At 57.8% G+C, this 18,125-nt stretch overlaps 1 protein-coding gene across 1 annotated transcript in view; it reads right to left on the bottom strand.

Annotated features, from left to right (window-relative positions):
• GTF2IRD1 (GTF2I repeat domain containing 1) overlaps positions 1-16,159 on the bottom strand; it is a 101,122-nt gene extending 84,963 nt beyond the window's left edge. Inside the window, 1 exon segment of the mRNA XM_036020081.1 lies at positions 15,964-16,159. The gene's annotated coding sequence lies outside the window, so the exon portion shown is untranslated.
• Between the last annotated feature and the right edge of the window lie 1,966 nt (positions 16,160-18,125).

Genomic DNA, 18,125 nt, shown 5'->3' with positions numbered 1-18,125 from the left:
CTTCTCTACAAGGGGGATGGCAGCACTGCCCCCCACAGGGCCCACCTCCCCAGAAGTAAATGCTGAGCAAATGCGCTTGAAGGCATGCCAAATTGCTGGCTGCCCAGGAAACCCAACCAGCAGCCTGGGCCGCCCACGTGCCGCAACAGGGCCCAGGCAGGGTGGTGGTGGGGGTGGTACTGGGTTTGGCTCTCCATGGCTCACACGTTCAGGGCAGGGCAGGAGGTGGTGGGCAGCAAGACGTACTCAGCCACGAGGGCCAGGTCAGGCACTGTGGAAGACCATCGTTTAGGGGATGGGACCACCAAAAGGTTTGCAGCAAGGGCAAGACAGGGTCATTTTAAGGGGTTCTGGTAGGATATGGCCGGTGAACTACAGGGGGCAGGGCTGGAGCCAAGGAACTGGTGGTTATCAAGCTTCTGCAATAGTCTGGGTCGGAGTCGGCCATGTCTGAGGCAGATGGTGGCTGCAGAATGCAGAACAGCAGAGCACAGAAGGGAGGGGGCTGAGTCAGATCCCTAGGGCCACCTGTAACCTGTGGTGTCAGGGGCTGGGAGTACGCAGGGGACTCTGGGCTGAAGGGACAAGATCTGAGATACAGGTGTGTGTGTGTGTGAGCACTCAAAGGGGTGAGTGCCTGGGGAGAACGTAGTGGGAGAATCAGAGGGAAACCGAGGACAAGGGACAGATGGAGAGTCAGCAGAGGGGAGAAGGGCTGGGCCCCAGATATAGGAGGTCAGAGGTCAGAGGCCAGGAGGCTGGTTGAGGAGCCTAGAGGAACACAAGGCCGGGGAGGCAAGCAGGGTGGGCAGGGGGCTGTGGGGTTGGGGGAGAAACGAAGGAGAGAAAGAAGAGGGGTGCTGAGGGCTCAAAGGGGCTTCACTCATGATGAGAAAACCCAAACCAATGGGGCGGGTGGAGACACACAGCCTGTCGGCTGGAGGCCTCAGCTCCCGAGGCCTCTGAACTCAGGACATGGGCTGAACACGGAGCCGAGAGCCCCTGTGCTCAGGCCCCTGCCAACCCAGGACAAGGACAGTGCCCATCCTGTGGCTGGTTCCCTCCACTGGTGAGACAGTGTGTGCAGGATGGCAGAGTCAGGTACCGAGGGCCACCATGGGCAGGTGGGGAGAGGCTGCAGTCTCACCAGCCTGCACAACCTGGGTACGCCCCCGGGGACAGGGATTTGCACGGTGCACCTAGAGCCAGGTCAGGTACTCCTAACGTGCTGGCTGCGAGGGTGAGCAAATAGCTCAAATGAAGTAGAGGTCTGGGAGTGGGGGAGGAGCAAAACGAAGCTCTGCCCAACGTGGCATACTTGGCATCCGAGGCCCTCCCCTGGCACCTCCAACCCCACCACACCCACAGCTGGTCAGCCTGAGAAGGTGGAAATGCCCAGGCGTTGGGGTCAGGCGAAGCTGGATGGGGTGGGTCCCCTGGCTATCACCAGCTGGTGGCTTCCACCGAGGCACCTGAACTCTCCATGCCTCAGTTTCCTCACGAGCCAAACGGTGCCACCAACTCTGCTGCTCTCAGCGCCATGAAGGCCGCTGGCGCTAATGCGTGAACAGGGTCTGGCATGGGGCCCGGAGATCAGGGGCGCTCTTTAAAGGAAGGCAGCAACGACTGCTGGGCACGGACAGCGCCTGCTGAGCTTCTGTCCTCCCCAGTGAGGTGAGGAGCTCACTGAGTCCGGCTGGCAGCACAGCAACATTTCTGTTCCCCTACGTGCGGGGGACACGGGTGGGAAATGCACCCCCTCCCCCCGAGTTCTGGCTGATGTTCAGCAGCTCATCAGCACAGTGTGTAAACATGTACTGGTTCTTCAGCATGTGCAGTGCTTGGGGGCTGGGTGTCAGTGGACGACGGGAAGACGCTGGTACTGCGGTGGTGCCAGCCCCCAGGGTGATCACGTCCCCGGAGGCCCCCCTGCCAGACAGAAACAGGCCTCAGAATGATGAGCAATGGAGACGAGGCAGCACCAGGCTCTCTCTTGTCGGGAAGAGGCTGGGCAGAACAGAGTTCATCCCTCGTGGGTGATCTAATCCTGGTAACCCGGCCCCACACTTCTGAGCTGGGCTGCTCCCTCTCTCCTCCTGCGGGCTTCTACTCAACCCAGTGCCCACCTCTGGGCTGCTGGGGGTAGAAGGTGAGGGTCCCAGGGATGACTAAGCCCTGCTGCGGGCTAGGGGGTCAGGAGACCTGGCTTCTAAGTCTGTATGCCACTCCAAAAGGGAGCCTGGGTGCTGCCCCTCCCTAGGCCTGCTTGCCCCTCTGTAAATTGGAACTTGGGCTACAAGTTCTGTGAGGGTGGTCCTCCTGAAAGAGCGGAAGGGGCTTTAGACAGGAGCCCGGCCTCCTCTCTGGGGTCACAGTGAGGCTGGAGGTGGGCTTCCTGGAGACACCATGTGCCCTGACAACCAGAGAGGCCCTAAAGGTATAAGGATGTCATTTCCTGAGCCAAAAATGGGGCCATGCTGCCAAGACCTCTGGGATATTGGGGTGGAACATGGAGACGGCAGAGGGGAATTCCAGGGGCTGCCAGCCTGCCGAACAGACCCGACTCTGGCTTGCCCAGCCTGTCCTCCTCATCTGCAGCCCTGGACATCAAGCCAAGGAAAAGGGAACAAGTTTCATGCCCAAAAAGAAACCCCATCTGAAACCTGGGGAGAGAAAGTCACTGCTCTTCCCATTCTATCCCTGCAGAAGTGCAGGTCAGTGGGGAGAGAGCCCAGGCACCCTCATGCCCCACCCATGGGCTCTGAAGATCCAGCTCACAGCGTGAGGAGCCTCCTCACAGAGCTGCCATAGCTCCAAACCGGCTCCCCAGAATAAGGGTGGGCAGCGGGCACCTGGATGTGAGCCAACTCCATCCAGCACCGTGCACGCCCTGCCCCCGTCTTCCCTGAAGTCTCGAGAGCCGCTCAGCAGCAGCATGAGGGCAGCCACGGCCTACACAGGCAGTGACTCAACACCAACAGCAAGACAAAGCTGGGGCCTGCATCACTGAGACTGAGTCCACCTGTCCCAGGTGGTGCCCCCAGATACCTGCCTGCCCCACCAAGTCTCCTGGGGTGTCCCCTTTAGGAGGTACTTCCTACAGTGAGGTCCCCAGCCCCACTTGGTAGATCCTGAGGCCACACCTGCTAGGATTTAGCTGGACAGTAATGAGGTGGGGCAGAAATCAGTGCCCCTCTCTCCTGCCTGTCCCTGGGGGCATCGGCCACTCCCAGACTCCACTGCAGTCAGCACTTGTCCCCTCCTGCCTCCAGGCAGAATCTGAGACACCCTGTCCCACTGTGGACTCTCGCCTCATTTGGGGGCTTTCGGAGGCCCTGACCACTCTCACTTCCCACTTTCCTTGCCCACCATGGAGTGTTCCCAACCCAGCTATTTGGCCATGGTGCTCCCACCCAGCCCCCTGAACCAGGCAAGGGGGGCTTGGTGGCAGCTGTGGGAGGGCAAGGAGACTTGGACCAAGAGTCACAAGATGTGGCTTTTGGATCTTGCTTCTTATAACTCAGGGACCTTAGTGAAGTGTTTTTCCAGCCCTGGGCCTCAGTTTCCTCACCTGAAAAGGAAGAGGTCAGCCTATTCTGAGGTCCCTTCCAGCTTTTAGGGTTCACGGCCCAAAAGCACAAGGCCCATCCCACCTAGGAGGCCCAGGGCAGGGGAAGGAGTGGTGTGTCTGAGGAAGGTGGCAGGAGCCCCATAGTGACCCTTGGCCCCAGCCCAGGGCACAGGGCACGCTGGCCATCCCAAAAGACTGGCTCAGACTTTATCAGTGCCTGTAAAAAGGAAGGTTGCACCAACCAGAACAAATGGAAGGGTTTCCCTACCTGCGGTTCATCCGGGAAGGCTGGGTCCACGCCCGGGTGTGACACTCACACACTAAATCCACTTGTCGGTGCACAGTTCTGTCTGTTCTCACAAAGGCAGAGTCGTGTCACTGCCACCGCAATCCAGACACAGAACAGTCCCGTCCACACCCCACACCCCGCTGTGACCCGAGTCACCGACACACCCCTACCCCAGGCCACCCCGATCTGCTCTGTCCCTGCAGTTTCACACTTTCCAAAATGTCACGTGAGCGTGACCGTGCGGACGGGCCATCTGGGTCTATGCCTTTCGGTTCAGTGCTTCTGTCACTCACTGCCATCGGCACCAACAGCCCTCATCGCCCCTGCAGACCCGCATTCCCCGGGGTGGATGCGCCAGGGCTGGTTTGTCCACGCACCCGTGGAATACTTACATTGTTTCCCGTTTGGGAAATTGTAAATGAATCCACTACAGGTATTTCTCTTGAGATTTGAGGTGAACCTACGTTTCCACTTCTCTTGGGTAAATACATATCTAGGAATGGAATTGCTGGGTCAGATGGTAAGTGTGCGTTTCGCTGTATAAAACGGTGCCATGACGCAGAGGCACCACTAGTGGCCGCCAGGGACTAGGGGTCGGGAGAGCAAGGGGGATGCCAGTCGATGGGTATGGGGTTTCTCCTGGGGTGATAAAAACTTTATGGAATTGGACAGTGGTGATTATTGTACTACCTTGTGAAGGTCCAAAGACCACTGAATACCTTAAAATGGTGAATGTTATGGTGTGATTGATGATTAGAAAGTAATAATAAACAAATAATGACCAAACTCTTCCAAAACGGCCACACGATTTCACATGCCCAGCAGCAGTACACGGGAACTCTGGCCGTCCCATGGCTGTCCCACGGCTGGGAAGCACGCAGGAGCAAAGGCCCTGAGGCAGTCTGCCACAGTCCTGGCTGCAGGCTTCCTGGGCTGAGAAGAAAGGTCTCTGAGTGGGGAGGGAACTTAGGGTGGCTTGGGAGATGGCTGACATTACCCTCCACAAGGTGAGGTCCCCGGGACTCTTGGGCAGGGGGCATCTGCTGGGCAGAGGTGACTCTGAGCTGCAGCAGAGCCAGGCACCCATGATGTAAGTAAGGTCCCGCCCTATCCTTTGGGGGAGGGGCTCCATATCCCTCTTCTTGCTCCTAGAGAAATGAAGGCATTCTCGCTGGTCTGGTCCACAAAGGGCAAAGAGAAGGGATCTGCCCACCCACTAGCCTAGTCCTAACCCTGTTCCTCTCCCAGCAGGCCAGGAAACTGATGTCTCCATGTCTTTCTAGCTCCCTTGCAGTTAAGGAAGCTGGGTCGAACCTGTGCAATACTGGAGAAGTCCGAGAAGGGCGTGCATAAAGGCAAAAGTTTGAGAGGAGAAGGATTCTGCCCTAACTCCTCCTCTCCATCTGAACTATGGGTGTGAGGGCTAGAGGTAATGTAGCCATTTTGTGACCACGAGGCACAAGCATGAAGACAAAATGCAAAATGCTAAATCAAAACCACAGGAGATAGTACATCATACCTACTAGGATGGCTATGATAAAAAAGATGGGTAATACCAAGTGTTGGCAAAGATGTTGAGAAATCGGAATCCTCGTGACACTACTGGTGGGAATGATAACAGTGCAGCCACTTTGGAAAGCAGCCTAGCATTTGCTCAAAATGTCAGACACAGAATGGCCATCACGACCCATCAATTTTACTCCTAGGTATTTAGCCAAGAGAACTGACAGCATAGTTCACCCAAAAGCTCATTGTACACAAGTGTTCACAGCAGCACGAGTCACAACAACCGAAAGGCAGCAACAACCTTAATGTTCACCAACTGAGAAATGGAGTAATGGAACATGATCTACCCACAAAGTCTAATACCACTCTGCCACTAAAAGGAGTGAAACTCTGACACGTGCTACAGCGTGGATGGACCTCGAAAACAGGACGTGGAAGAAGCCGGACACAAGGTCATGGAACGTCCGGCATAGGCCAGCCTGCAGGGACAGACAGTGGGTCAGTGGTGGCTGGAGGGGAGGGGAGGGGACGGGGTGACCCGGTGGGTCTGGATTTACTCCTGAGGTGATGAACATGTCCTGATATTATACAGTGGTGACTACTGCACAACTTTGTGAATATAAAGAAAACACATTGAAAATAATTTTAATCAAAAACAAAAAACCCCACCAACATGCTAGGGAGGAAAAGAACTCCTAAAGGCATCACCACGCCCCCGTCCCAGCCTCCAACCACCTACCCAGGAGCTTTTTTTTTTAAGGAATACAACAGCCCCTCTGTTTAAGCCTCTCTGGTCAGGTTCCCCATCACCTGGAGCCAAACGCACTCCTGACCGGCAGACTCGCCCCATTTCGTTAGCCCACGGAAATGGCAGGGGCTCTCGGCACACCCGGCAGTACTCGCCCAGGCCGATGGTTGGGAGTCAGCTAAACGTCAAGTTAACTGGCACAGCCGTGGCATACGAGCATGCACACCCACACACATACGTGCACACACATGTGTGCACACACATGCATGCACACAAGAGTGTGTCCCAATGGCCCAGGGATTAACTATTCTGAGGCCCCCACACTTGTGTTCTTTATGCACACCAGCTGCCCTTCACAGAGGAGAAACCCCCAAAACTGGGCTGCACCCGGCCCAGTAGACACGACATGCCTCCTCCCCCCCCTCAGCCCCCCATCTCTGGATGCCTGAGAGCCACGGCCCCACCAGCAGAGGCAGCCCCTGGGGGCCATAGAGGTGTGTCAGCAGGAGTTGGTACAGAAGGGCAGAGACAGCCCCCCAACCCTCGGAGGCTCCACCCCAAATGCCCCAACACCTAGCTCACTTCTAATTCACATCACGAGTTTTTAGATGTCCTGTTTGTGACAGGCTGGGTGCTGGGGGCTGGGAATGCAGAGGGACAGGCAGCATGGCCCTGACCCACTGCAAGGTGACAGGTAAGTCCAAGAACGGGTGGAACACAGTGAGTGATGAGGGCTACGCTGGGGGCTGTAGGGGCACAGGAGAAGGCCCACACACAGAATTAGAAGGGGCACCAGGGAAGGCTTCTGGGAAGACGCAACATCCGAGATGAGACTTGCGAGTGAGGAGTAGTCCACTAGAGAAGGAGCACTAATATGTCTTTTAGGGAGAATCAACAGTGCACTGGGAAGCACAGTATGTTCCAGAAACTAAAGGAAGCTCAGCAAGGCTGGCACAAAAACAGGCAGGGCACGGTCACGCCCAGCCTGGGGGTGAAGCGGCCAGGTGAAGGCCTCACCTGGACCTAGTACAGTATTAAGCTGCAGAGAAATGCTCACTTGGCTACACCTGCACTGTTGCCCCCCACCCCAGTCCCCCAGCATGCCCACCCTGCCTACTCCTGGGCCCAAATCCCACCCTCCTTCCAGGGCCCAGCGAAGTCACCTCCGCAGGCTGTCCTGAGAATGGGCTCGTCCCGCCCACATGGAGGGGCAGGCTCTCCAAAGACCCGGTGCAGGTCCATCCTCTGGGTAGCCCAGCCATCTCATGATGGTGCCTGAGCCCACACTCTGAGGGGCTGGGGTGGGGGGGTAAGGGGCAGGCCAAGGGCGCCAACCGGCTCTCCCAGCTTGTGGAAGTAGAAACTGAGGCACTGCATACCCTGTGCTCCGTGGGGCAGATCTAAAAGTGGAGGGAGGCGTGATGGCACCAGTTCCCCTCTGGAGACATGCGACAAGCTGAGGAAACCGCTTGTGGACAAAAAAGGGGTCTATGGAAAGTGACCTCCCAGGGTGGTCTGATCATAAACTCCTAACTGGGCAGGCTGTGGTGGGTTCACGCTGCAGACACGTAACTTCCGTAGTACAAGGCTCATCTCTGCTCAAGGCCAGCCCTGTCCTTTGTTTCTGTGCATCTAGATCAATGCGCCTGTGAAATACCCCCTTTCGGGGCCCTGCGCCTCACAGGGACCACCCTCAAGCAAACACGGAGTCTCATTACCTGTCCGTAATCCGAGCCTTGTCTCGCTTTCTCCCACCTCCACGCAATCTTCCTATGTTCCCTCCTTAACATCAAACGCATACACGAAACTGTGCACTGTTATTCTCTGGAGCATTTGAGATTCTGCTCCCCAGCAACTGTCATCAGTTTGGCTCAAATAAAACTCATAAGAATTCTTCACAGCCCTGGCCAAGTGGCTCGGTTGGCTGGAGCATCGTCCCAACGCACAAGCGTTGCAGGTGTGATCCCCCAGTTGGGGAACACACAGGAGTCAGCCAACGAATGCATGAATGAGTGGACGAGGGGATGTCTCTCTTTCTCTCTTCCTTCTTCTTTCTCTCTAGAAATCAACGAATAAAATATTCAATTAAAAAAAATTCTTGCCCTGGCTCGTGTTAGTGGGCTGAGCACTGGCCCGTGAACAGAGAAGTCGCCGGTTCGGTTCCTGGTCAGGGCATGTGCCTGTGCTGTGACCCGGGTCCCCAGTTGGGGGCAAGGCAACCGACTGATGTATTTCTCACACATTGATGTTTTCTTCTCTCTTTCTCCCTCCCTCCCTCCCCATCTCTCTAAAAGCAAATAAATAAAATCTTAAAAAAAAAAAAATCTCATCCTGGCCAGTGCGGCCCGGTAGGTTGGAGCATCGTCCTGTAGATTTACAGGCGGAAGGTTCGGTGCTGTTCTGGGTGCATGTTTCTCTCACACGGCTGTCTCTCTCCCTCCCTCCTGCCCCTCTAAAATCAATAAGCATGTCTTCGGTGAGGATTAAAAAAGTTCCTTGCAGGTTTGGCAGTTCCTTATATCTACATACTCTTAACTGAAATGTCAACCAGCTCCTCCCCGACTGGACGCGAGGATCCTCCCAAGAACACTGCAGTGCTGGGAGAACCATCCTCATTTGTTCAAATGAAGCTCAGAAAGGTGAAGTCACTTGCCTGAGGCCACACAGCAGGTCAGGGGTAGAACTAAGACTTGAACCCATCTGTCTGGCTTCAAAGGTCCTGGTGTTTCCATGGCACCCTGCTTCACAGTGGGGAGGCCCTGAGGCAGCCGGAGGACCCCCCAAGGAGAGGCACTGGCCTCCTACTGAGAGCATCTCTCTACCTACAAAGCGTTGAGAACAGTGTCTCAAGGAGCAGCTGGCCCTGGGCGGGGATGGCCCAGGATCAGAGGGAGGATGTGGTTAGCCCACCTGCCCTGAGTCAGGGCCCACAGAAAGAATGGGGGCACCCTCCTCCTTCCCAAATGCCCTATCTCACCCAACCTGGGCCTCTCTGCTGAAAGCCGCCACACCTGAAAAACCAGCTCCTGGATAAACAGGAGAGAGACACCAGTCTGGCCCAGTCACAAGACCCCCTTGGAGCCCGCCAGGACCACCCTGGAGCTGGGTGGGTGTGTGGGCAGGGGTCCCGCCTGCTCAGAGCACCACCCAGGAGCACCCAAGGACCCTTCGGCATGGGGCTAACCTGCCTGGGTCCTTCTAGGCTCCCACTGAGTCCAGCCCATGGATTGGGCTGAGGAGTCCAGCCTTTGAGGACATGGCAGGGTGGGGCGGGAAGGGAATGGTGGTGTGCAGGGTGGGGATGGGGGGTACTGGGGGCTGCCCAGCTTCAGGAAAAGTCAAAGACTTCCACACAAAAAACAGTTAAGAACCCTCAAATCTCTTAAGGTACCCAGGCAGGTGAGGTTGTCACCCAGGGAGCTCCCTTTGCTTGGGAAGCCTCAAGCCCTGGGAGACTGACCATCTTTTCTTGGGCCCTTCTCCCCTCAGGCACCGCCGCTCACGACACCCACCCGGGAACCCCACAGGGCGTGTGGCCTCCATTTTCTAGATGGTCAAACTGAGGCTCTGCTGATCGGGCAGCCGTCCAAGTCACACGCAACGGGCAGGCAGCAGAGCTGGAATCGGTCTGACTAGAAGCTTCTGAGACCAACCGAGATCCCAGAGCTGCTCAGACGTTTAGGAGAAAGGCCACTGCTCACACAGGGCAGGCCAAGTGTTTTTATCAGGTGACCTTTTATGTAGCGCCCTAACAGAGCTTGGATAAAAGTGGCCCTTCGCTGGCTCAAAGAGGGACACAGGACGCTGGAGACCTGCAAGCCCCCAGGGCTCTGAGCAACGCCACCAGCTTGTGTCACCCCAGCTGAGTCTTGCTCTGGCCCTGCACCCACATATTCTTGTTCTCCCGCTTATAGTTGACCAAACAGAAGCACAGAGACAGGAAGTTACTCACCTGAGGTCACACAGCCCTTTTGTTTGACCCTAACATGCTCACGTACTCAGGACTGTTCTCCTTCCCTATGCCCAGAAGCCCTATCCTTGTTTCAGGAAAACACAGATCTTCTACTCCAAGCTAATAAGCCACAGGAGTGGAGACCAGACACATAGCTAGGGACCCCCAGCCTCCCAAGGAAGTGGGGCACAGAGACTGGCAAGGCGCCCCAGGGCACACACAGCTCCCTTCCCTCCCTCCCCACTGCTCCCTGGCCCCCAAGCTGTCCTGGCCCCAGAGCAGCCATTGTTGCAGGAGCCCACCTGCATGGCCGAGGACCCAGCCCCGAGGGCAGCCGCAGGCAGGTGTAATTTCATCTGGGGCCTGCTGTCTCCGTGAGTCACCAGAACTGGAGGATGAAATTCCAGCTCTGGGGACAGAGGCATGCAGCTCTCCCGGCTCAGGTCAGCCCTCCGTGGGGGTGGGGATGGGGTGCAGGCGGTGCCTTTGTGAAAACAAGAAAAAGGCACCCCCTCCTCTGGGTGGTCCTGAGCCCCAGCAGGGCTTGGCAGGCCAGGGGAGCTGCATCTCCGCCCCCTGAGAGCAGGTGGAGCTGTGTGGTGGATCCATACAATGGAATACTACTCAGCAACCAAAAGGCTCCTGATACAAGGGGAGAGACGCATTAAGCCAGTGAACAGGGCCAGACGGGCTGCAGACTGTGTGGCTGCATTTATGTGACATTCTGGAAAATGCTATAGAGACAGAAAACAGACCAGTGGTTGCCAGGGGCTGGGAGGATCGAAAGGGGCTGGCTGGAAATGGGCTGGAGGGAATCTTGGGGAGACAGAATGCTCTGTGCCCTGGCGGGGCTGGGCCGTGTGAGCGTGCGCACGGGTGGGCTCCTGGGACGCCGCACTGCAGATGTGGGCACATCCCTGGCTGTCCATTGTCCCTCCTCAACATATGTAATAGCTGGGTGAGCCCCTCCTACCTTCTGGCTTGAGGCTGGACACCAGGACCTGAGACCCCAAACATCTGGCACCTGTGCAAGTTCCTCCCTGGCTGGTAGACTGATAGGCAGATGGACAGATGGACAAAGACCACCCCCTTTTATGGTGGTTCTATCAGTAGCCAGAAAATGTACCTTGAGCCACCACTAGACCCCAGCCAATGAACAGGCCTGGCCCCACTGCAGCCTCCAGGAGGGAAGCAGCCTGAAGGGTCTCCTCCAGCCACGGGCCCAGGAAGGACAGGAGCCTAGCATCTCCAGCTCACAGCTCCCCACCCCGCCCAACCACAGCCTGGTCAAGAGCCTGAGAGAGGCCCCGGACCCCAACCCGGATCCCTCACCTCTGGCTCCCCAGCCTGTCTCCACTCCAGACCTGCCCAGGGGTGGCCCACGTACACACTAGCAGCTGTGCAATCCCCACCATGCAACTCTGAGCCCCCCAAACCACAGTACCACCTTGGGGCTCCAGCAGGAAGGGGTTGGAGGGGGTGGTATTATCTCCATGTTTCATATGAGCACACGCCTGGAATGGGGAGGAGGGGATGTGGGCCATGGGACCCCGCCCTGCCTCACTTCCTGGCTGAGCTCCCCCCACATCCTAGAGGCCTCAGTGTAGCACAGGCGTGTGTGGGGGGGGGGGGGGGGGCGGGCCAGGGGTCCTGCCTCAATGGCAGCATGGCGGCAGGGGCGGGGCAGGTGGAGAGTGGTAATTCCAGCATCCACAAGGCTGTACTCACCTGGCCTCCACCAAAAGGGACAACCCCTCAAACCCTCCGTGACCAGGGGCTCCAGAGGTCCAGAGGCAGAATCTCCAAACCCTAAAGGCGGGCATCAGAAAAACACCCTCCCAGTGCTCAGGCTCTACAGAACTTGTCTGCAGATCCTGGTTAGGTTTCCGACAGTGTTCCCGGCAACTTCCCTCCTCCCAACATCTCTTAGTGGAGTGTATGGACCACGCAGCACAGAGGACAAACTAGGGCCGCCCAGACTGGGGACCCCGAGCCCCCACCCCTCCGAGCCTTACAGGAGATCTGGACCTTGGGCCACAGACTACGGAATGTCTGGCCGAGGAAATCAGAGTCAAAGCTGCTGGATTCAAACTCACTCTAGACTGTCCCCAAAGCCTTGACCCCCAGCTGCCCGTCCCAGCCACACTCAGTGCCTTCCCCCACCCTCACAGTCTCACTGCCCTGAGGCCAAAGCTATAGAGTGGCCAAATTAACACAGGACCCTGGTTCAGTCTGAACTTTGGATAAACAATGAGTAAGTTTTTAGTGTAAATTAAGTCCCCAATACCATGTTATCCATTACTTATCTGAAATCCAAATTTAACTGGGCATCCCTATTTTTATTGGCTAAATCTGGCACCCCGAAGCAGGTGGTCCTGAAGGAGGGAGACAGGTGGGCACACAAATAGCTCCGGGTCAGCCAGGCGGAGCTCCAGCCCAAGAGGAAGGGTGTTTGGAAGGGGAATTCTGCTCTTTGCCTGAAACATCCCCACCGGTCACCCCAAGCCGGGAATGGACAAGTACAGCCTCACCAGCTCCTTCAGGAAATCTAACTCAGAGAACAAGGGCTCAGCCCCTGGCACCACCTGCCCCCACAGGCCCTGAGCCCCTTCGCTGTCACTACTGGCACCCACAGCACCAAGTCTGATGTGACAAAGTACCGACCCCACGAGCATTAGGATCATAGGCAGTGCCAGCCAGACATCCCTACAAGTAAGGAAACTGTGTGCCCAGCGAAGGGCTGGCTCCCTGAGACACACCTGAAGCCCCCGACACCTCCACACCACCAAGGGGGTGACACGTCCCTGTCTTAAGACCAGGTTCACCTCCTCCTTCTCCCACGCAGACCAGCCCTGCCCACCACTCCACCCCTGCTGATGAATTCCTGCTGGGAATTCCCTTCCGGTCTCAAGGGCCATGGCTCCTGGGCCTCACATCCTCCAGAGAGGTCCTGAGCCCTTAGCACCAGGCCCTGCTCCAATCTCTGGCATCTGCAGGTCTTGTTCCCGCTACCCCGAGGCCAACCCCCTGAGGCTCTGCAGGCTCCATGGTGCTCAGCACAGGTTGCTGGCTTGTTCTAAAGAACTTGTCCCTGGCTGCCGAGTAGCAGAGAGAGGTGCCCAGGAATGGCCGAGAGTCAGAGGACCAAGAGAAGCAGACGGATGGCACTTGGGAACAAAGCCACAGGCTCAGGTTCGGGGGATGACACAAACTGCGGCAAAGGGGAAAGAGGGGGCCCCTGGTAGGGTGGGGGTGGGAAGCTCAGGAAAAGAACCTGCGATCCCTACCACTGTGGGGGACCTGTCCCAGAAACAGGAATTTGGGAACAGCAGAAGAGAGGCTGCTTAGCAACGTGGGCCAAGGCTCGGGAGCGGGACTCCCCTCACCCATGCCCTCGAGCAGCCATTCAACAAGTATGGTACCAGTCTTGCAGCACCAAGGAACCAAAAGCATGCCTCTGTCCCTGCTCTGCCCCTAAGGCAACTGAGGAGACACAACTGTGTAACTTTTGAGACCAATGTTGGGACAGAGACAGGACAGAGAGGCAGTAGCACTTTGGCTAGCCCTGGGGACATGACAGCTAGGAAGAAGACTAATTTTTACGACCCCTCCCCTCCCTCAACCCCTAGCTAGGCAAGGTCACTGAAGAAGCCCTTATCTCCCTTAAGGGAAGCTTAGGAAGAACCTTCTGGGTAAGAGAATGGTATGTGCAAAGAACATTCAAGAAAACTGCAGAATTCGGTGAGTGGGCAAAGGACGCCGCGGGTGGACAGAGGAGATGAACCAGAACTGAGAGTGAGGATGGAACAGGATACGTGGTCTGCGGTTCCAAGGACACACTTAGGACATGAACACCCCAAACCGTCACCCACCTCGTCACCCTGAGGTCCTCACCTGGGGTCTCTGACGACTGGCCCTCTACCAAACTGTGGCCACCCTGGATGCCAGAGACAGGAGAGCTGTAAGAACAGCTGGCTCTGAGCCCCTATGTTCACGTCTGCCTTCCCAACTATTTCCAAGCACCAAGCACTACCTGCCACTGTGTCGGGGGCTAGCTCGGCTCTGGGAGACTGCCTGAAATGAACACATAAAAAGTATCTATGATTAGCACAGTGCAATAAATGTCCCTTCCTCCAGCATCTAAAGAACAGTCCTCTTAAGTAGGTTAAGGGCACCTCTACAACGCTGTCTTCAAGCCCCAGTTTTGCAACCTTCGGCTCCAAATCACCCACATTTTGGATGAGTGACCACAGAATTCCAAACTCTTCCTTATATCCTCCGGCGAGGCCCTCTAGGACCCTCTGAGTCAGAGCTGAGACTTTCTAGGTCACCCGCAGGGCAGGCTCCAAGGTGGGGTGTGGTCTTACGCCTCTCACATCCCAAAAGCAGGCTGGGGGTTCTGACATCCCAGGGTCTGTTCCTTGACCCCTGGTCCCTCTTGAGGTCAGAAGTCTACCTCGCACCCTCCTGAAGCCTGCACTGGGTGGCTCAGGATGACCACCTGACTGACTCCATCCTTGCTGCCCTGTGCCCAGCCCTTCCCGGTCAGCAGCCAGCAGCCTCCCAGCCACTGCCTCCTGCTCCGGTATTAAAGATAATCAATACCGGTGCCCTTTCCCTCTGGGAATGACGCTGCTGAAACAATCGGGCTGCTCTGAGACACCTCCCAAGGCCAATGCCAAGGAGTAAGCAGTCCTAGCCACAGGGTCACCAAATACACGGAGGAAGATGCTGACCAGAGCAGTGAGAGCAGCTTCTGACCACCCCTGCCTTCTGCAGTGAGCAGTAAGAGAAGCCCCAGCAAATGCCCACTCCTCTAGAAGCTGTCTGGACCCGCACCTCACCCTGCTGCCAGGCCCAGGCAACCCGAGGGCAGCCCCAAACCCCACATCATCAGTAGGTACCACACTCCATCCAAGGCCTGTGTTTCCCCCACAGGTCAGGCAGGGAGACCCCCTACAAGGTATGCTCCCTGATTCCAGCTGTGATGGGGACACAGGAGCCTCCCACCCCATGTCTGGTCCTGGGAATCTGGGTCACAGGGCCAGGGGTCCAGATCTTGAGCCCAGTCCAGCATCTACCAGGAGGGCAGAACTCTCAGCTGTGTGGTACTCCTCTTCCCTGGGCCCAGACCAGGGCATTGTCCCTTTCCCTGGCCCCAGAAGAGGCTGAAGAGCCCAGGAGAGGTACCAAGTCTATCATTCCCAGGGACTCAGGACTGGGGGTGGGCATCAAGCACCCTGTGGGCACTCCAGCCCAGCTTCCCAGCCCATCTGCAGGAACTCAGAGACTGCCCCTATAAAGGGCAACCCAACTTGCTCATCTGAACCCTTTGTGTCCCCCCTCCCTCTGCCATGCTGTGTCTCCCTTCCCAGGAATTCAGCTGCCACTGTCTGACCAGCCCCCTCCTGGGAGACTCCAACAGGAACCACCGTGCTGGGGCAGTACTCGCTGTGTGGGACTCAGTCTGCAAGTGTGGGGCAGGGGCCAGGAGTCGGCCCAGCCCGAGGAAGGCAGAGGTGGGGGGAGCCGGGGCCGCAGCCTTCCCAGCCCCCTCTGCTCCCACACTGGCGCCTGCCGCCTTGAGCAGCACAACTGACCTCATTCGCCAACTGCAGCAGCCTGCGGCCGCCCGCTGCCCGCCCGAGGAACCCCCACCTCCGGAAGGGCCAGGGGTGACAGCTCCTGGCTCGCACCCCCTCCCGGCAGGTGGGGGAGGCCATCCCTCCCCTCCTCTCCCCCGGCCCAAATTATAATCCCAGTCACGTGCCTCTCAATGCACCCAAAAGCCGGACCCAGATTCTGTAACACCTTGAGGGGGAGGGGCGGGGGCCACTGGGGTGGGAGGAGAGGGGAGTAGGGCCTGGGCGCCCGCCCCCCTCAAAAGTTTCTCCTACCTTGGAGGATCCCCAAGCGCTCCTGCCAGCGGCGCCCCGGCCCCGGCCCGTGGCCAGGACACAGCCTCCTGCCGCTGCCTCCTTAATTAATCCGGGAGAATGGGGGACGGCGCGCACGGCGGGGGCGGGCGGGCGCGGGACGCGGGCCGGGGAGGGGGCCGCGGCGGGGGCTCTCGGCCGGCCGGGGGGCTGGCGCTCGGCGGCCCCCACCCCCGGCGCGGGCTGCGGCGGAGGGCGGGGCGCGGCGCGGGGAGCGGAGCCGAGAGCGGGAGCGCGGGGAGGCTCTTTGTTCTGTAATCCCAGTAAGATTGCCAGTCATTCGCCCCGGCCCTAATCCCAGCCCCGCGCAACACCACCCTCCATTGGCTGTCATTTACATACGGGATTAGCCCGCCCGGCCCGCCCCGCGCCCAGGCCTGGGCACCGCGGGGGGAGCGCTGCTCCCCCGCCCGGATCTCCACTCCCCACGCGCGCGCCGCCCTGGCGCGCGCCGCCCCAGCGCCCGCCGCCAGGGGGGCCTGCGGGAGGGGCGTCCGCGGCCTCAGCGCCCCCTGGCTGCCCAGCGAGGCCCCTTCATCGCCGCAGCGCTGGCCAGGGCGGATTAGGAAGCTGGGGCGCAGGGACCTGGCCTCAGGGTCAAGGTCATTCAGCGGGCACAGGGAGGATCCTAGGAGGAGAGTCCAGGGCCTGGAGCGACCATAGGCCCGGCGCGTCGTCTGGGGATACTGAAGTCAGCGCAACTGGTCACTCCAGCCTTGCCCAGGTTATCTTCCGGTGGCTTGGCCCAGGTACCTCTTTCAGTCTTTGTACCCCTGGGATGTGAAGGAAAGTGGTGACAGGTCCAAGGTCTCAGCAGATCCAATTGGACATACCACGTCTCATCTTGTCTGGACAGCCCTCCTCCTGATCCCCTGACTCAGGTTTTTGTCACCGCTTTTCCATAACAGATGTCCTACCGAATCAGGGAGCACAGGTCCCATCCTCTCCAAGACCATACATGTTAACTCAGCACAAGGAGCACCCGGAGCCCTAGCTATGCAGGACACTGCCGGGAGGGTCACAAACCAGGCAGGCCCCACCCCCGGGGAGCCCCTGGCCTAGATGGAGAGAGCCACATGTACATTCAGAATCGACTAGGTCCTGGCAAAACCCACAGGGGTCTACCCGTAGCCCTTTGGACCCTGTTGGATATACAGTGGGCACTTGGTAAAGGCTAACCTTGACTGGGCAGGGCTCCCCTGGCAAGCCCACAAACCTGTTAGCCTGAGAGCTCCTCCCAAGAAGACCATGTTGGCAATGCCCAGGCCAAGGCAGAACCCAGAGGGGCTCCTGTGCCCATTGGATGTCTTGCCCACAAGAGGGTGTTGGCCAGAGAAGTGGGGATTAGGAATGAGTCACAGACACCCTCTCCATTCCTGCTGCCCTTTGCCCTCTTGGGGTACCTCCTCATCTCCCTCATCACCAAGAGGCCTGGGGATACTTAGAGGTATTCTGTCGTGTGGTCCCTCTCAGATCAATATCCCTACCTGCCCTGTACAATCCCTGGCATGGCAACCTGGCTGACGGGAAGAGCCATGGTCAGGAGCCTGACTGTTCAGATTCAAATCCTGGCCCTTCCTCTCACCACTGTGACCTTGAGCAAGTCACTTCACCTCTCTGAGTCTCCATATCCCTTCCTGAAGCCTCTCAGTCAACCTTAGTGTGGCTGCAGGTTGGATAAAAGTGATGATGGCCACATTTGTTAAGCGTCTGTCAGCTGCTGGGTATATTGCATATAAGATCTATTCCTTGCGCTAAGCCTGCAAGGGGTGTCCTATTATTGGCCTCCTTTTACAGTGAGGTGAAGTGACTTGCTTAGGAACATACAGCCTGTAGGTGTCACTGCTGCAACTGGTTCCGCATCACGCGTCTTTCGCCTTTGACGGGTGGTCCCTCCTTCATATCCACACCTACCCAGGAGGCACTGGGAGTAAGGCCAGCCTCTGTGAGCCTGGCTGGGGAAAGTTGATCTCAGGAAGGGCTGGCTGGCTATGCTGTTGGTTTTTGGGCAAAGTGCTTCCCGGACCCCAGCTCCTGAGGCAGAGCGCCAAAAACCTCTGAAGCCAAGGGTCTAGAGGAGGTGAGGACTGGTATAGGCTCAGTACTGCCCTCTGCAGGCAGAA

The sequence above is a fragment of the Phyllostomus discolor genome, chromosome 3 (genome assembly GCF_004126475.2).
Source record: "Phyllostomus discolor isolate MPI-MPIP mPhyDis1 chromosome 3, mPhyDis1.pri.v3, whole genome shotgun sequence".
In the NCBI taxonomy this organism is placed as follows: Eukaryota; Metazoa; Chordata; class Mammalia; order Chiroptera; family Phyllostomidae; genus Phyllostomus; species Phyllostomus discolor.
The sequence above is the reverse complement of the archived record's forward strand: the minus strand, read 5'-3'. Positions and strand labels throughout refer to the sequence as shown.